This window comes from Falco naumanni, chromosome 13 (genome assembly GCF_017639655.2).
Source record: "Falco naumanni isolate bFalNau1 chromosome 13, bFalNau1.pat, whole genome shotgun sequence".
NCBI classification, from domain to species: Eukaryota; Metazoa; Chordata; class Aves; order Falconiformes; family Falconidae; genus Falco; species Falco naumanni.
Genome location: NC_054066.1, coordinates 25,603,952 through 25,607,514, shown reverse-complemented (window position 1 = coordinate 25,607,514; position 3,563 = coordinate 25,603,952).

The window sequence follows — 3,563 nt, the reverse complement described above, 5'->3', positions numbered from 1 at the left end:
ACACCAAGCTCTTAAGAAAAAAAAGAAAAAAAAAATGGGGTGAAAAAAGCTGAGAGCATTGGAATACTAATGTTTAAACATCACACACAAAAAATCATGCCTCATGTATTTTCTTTAGCTGAAAGGACAGAAAGGAAACTTTTGTTCCCAAGATAACAAAGAAACCCTCAAAATCTAGCCAGTAATCCAGTCTTTGCCAGGTTCACCCATTCTGGTACTGATAACCACCAAAACCAGTAAGTCCACCTGCCCACCAAACAGCCTTTTACACCAACGTATGTTATACTGACAGTTGCTGGAAAAGAGAAAATGGCCACATTCAAAAAGGCAAAAATAACAGAGACAGGCCTGTAGAGTCTGCCAGACTACTGAAAAGTAGGCTGTCCACATGAATCCTTGAATACTTTAACATACAATGAATGTGACATCCTCTTTCAAAATCCAAACTGATTTCCAAGTTAATTCATAGGATTTTTGTTTTATAAAATCACATTACCAAAAAATGTACACGAAAAGATGCATAGACTCACCCTAGAAGGTAAAAATAAAAACAAACCAGTCTTCCACTTTTTCTCTCCTTCTTTTCACTTTCTCTAAATGGGCAGAAAAGATCATTTTCCTGTGCAAAACCCTTGACACTTGGGGTTAGCTCTAGCCATCCCTAGAACAAGCACAGGAGCAAATTAAAAAAAAAAAACAACAACAAAAAACAACCCAACATAACCATTTGGACACTGTATTTGTATCAAGGCAATAAATGTAGAGAAGTACATTAAACCACATCCATAATCATAAGCAGCAAGCTTTCAACACTAGGTTTGTTCTATTTGCAACAAAAAACAAACAATAAATGTCACAGAACTGCATCAGTTGAGGTGCTTTCTTTGGTCTTCTAGTTAAGATAAGAACTGATATCCTATAGGGGAAAAAAAAAATTAAACACAAGACAGACATGTTCAAGTGTGTCAAACCTAGGAATACCAAACCAAAATGCATTTAAATGATCACTGACTAACCAAAAAGATTACTACTACATTGAAGGAAGCTCATTTTCAACCCTAAGTTTGTTATAAGTATTATCAGAAGCATTTTTTTCTTTCAAGAAAAAGAGAAGGCAAGGGAAAGCTGTTAAAAATCAGGTGTTTAAAACAGTCAGTGACTTTCTAGTTACCTTCAACAAGCACAAACACAAAAGATTAACCTGGCTGCTGAGGGCTCTAGGCATACACTACAACAGCGCTTGCTTCATCAGTTTTCTAGTTAAAAAGGGCTGGGAACAGCATGGAAGCAGTCAGCCTATCTGCACAAGGGAAATGAGTGTAATAAAAATATTTGGAAAAACAACTCAGAAAGAAAAGGTTATAATCATAACAGAAAAGCACTGGCCTTAACCTACGAAGTAGAACACCTGCTTTCTGACTTTATTCTTAGAATTTCTGGCAAAGAGCTACTGTAATAAAACATCAATATATGGTAAACTCCATAAAGAAAACTGAGGTGGAAAATATGCCCTCACCTTAAAGACAAGAAATGAGGCAGGAAATCAAATCAATGGCCTGTTCAGCCTGACGGCTCTAGTTTTTTATGAATTAGGGCTACTGAAGTACTTTTTCCTGTACAAGAAAGTGTTGAAAAGATTACTGAGATGTCTAACACGAGCGCATAATTGATGGTGGGGACAGACGACAAATGCGTACTACATTAGAGTCCTACGGCGTGGGGAGAATACAAACAAGTGCATGTTTAATTGTCAGGAGCTAAATAATACATCGGAATGTTTCCACTCATACATTAATAAAGGTCACTCACCACCTCTGAACACAGAGCCACAAGGTTTTCAAGATGAATACTCTAAGAAGTCTTTAAACATTTGAGGCTATAAACAAAAATAATTACTTAAAACTATCTACATTTCCTAATTAACTAATTTAGTGACGGAAATCGTGACCTTTAATAAAAGGCCTCTGACATGAAGTTCCATAACTTAATGATCACTGTTGCTGTCGTAAAAAACAACCAAAGTAGACACATAAACCTTTAATTCAATATAAAATGGGCAACAACATGGTTAAAAGTATGTACAGTGTTTCTCTCTGAACTTCATCTTCTATAAACTCCTGATTTAAAGCAGTTATGAGAGAACTGTGGAACACAGATGGAAGATGTAAAGCTTCTCTTTCCGTATGAAAGTTTTGGTGAACGACAATAAGCATTACAGTCCTGTCAGGTTATTCACCTATAAATGGGTAAGAATAATTGTCAGACAAAAGCTTTTAATTAATTCCACTTTCAAAATCACCCAACGCAAGTTTTTGTGGCTGCAATCTGATACACTCTTTTTGATTGAAAACGAGGGGCATGTGGAGAGCTTTTAAGTTGCTTTGAAAAGCATCTTAAAAACCACTGTGGAGGAAACTAGTATGAGAAGGAAAAAATCCGTTCATCACATTAAAATAGAATATGATGAAAGAATATAACATTAAAGAAAGCTGAAGCTTGAGGCTATGTCTGAGAATCCTAAAGATATTACCAAAAGACACTACTTAAATCAGTTCCAAACTGTAACTTCCTTCCACCTCCATAGAAAACTATTGAACTACTGGGTACAATTAAGCACCTCCTCAAAAAGAGAGCAGAAGGCCACCAAACCCTCTTTACATTAGAGTACCATGTCAGCATGTAACAGCCAAGTGACTTTTTACAGAAGTTATATTAATTGCATTTAACCTTACATTAACTGGGAAAGGGAGAAAAGGAGGAAGAAACCTTTTTATAGGCCACAGATGCAGCAAGTTCAGAAGTACAGTTAAGGCCTCACCCTGATCAGAGAAATTAATATGGTTTGGTGAAATTAAAACCACCCAAGATCATCTTTTAACTGTATTTCCTCTTTGTTCTCTTAATCTTTAAAGGCCCATAAGATAACAACCTACAGTACAGCTGATTGGCATGCTGAACATAGATCATTCTGAATTGGCATGTTGGAACAGTGGAAGTAGTACAGTGCAGAAAGGACGGACTTCCCATCGATGCTGAGCAGAGGGAGCAAAGTTTACTGCCAGTATATGCTACATCCTTAAATGAAGAAGAAAGGAGTCTAGCAGGAGAAGTAAAATATACTGTATCAAACTGTTAATTTCTATTCTGAAAGGCAAAAGCCCCTTACTGGTAAAATATATAATAAGGAGTAAAGTATACTAGACCTATCATGCTTTCTACCGTGCATCTCATCACATAAACTTGGCCATATTGAGATCCCCAATTTAAGAACGCTCCATTAACACCCCTTGCACATTACCTTCCAGCTTGGTAATGTAAAACTGCATTTGGAGACATAAAAATCAATCTTCGGGCAAGGAACCTTATATTAAATAAAATTTAATGAAAAAAAATCCTAAAACATAATAGCACAAGACCAGTTTTCTTTTATTCTGTTGATTCTTCATACTAATAAAAGTCAAAATCAAGAGGGTTTTAAGAATTTTTATTGACAGTTTTACAAAATAATCCTTAATAAATAATATCTTGAGCAGCACTCAAGACACCTCTTCGTCTGCTTCTTG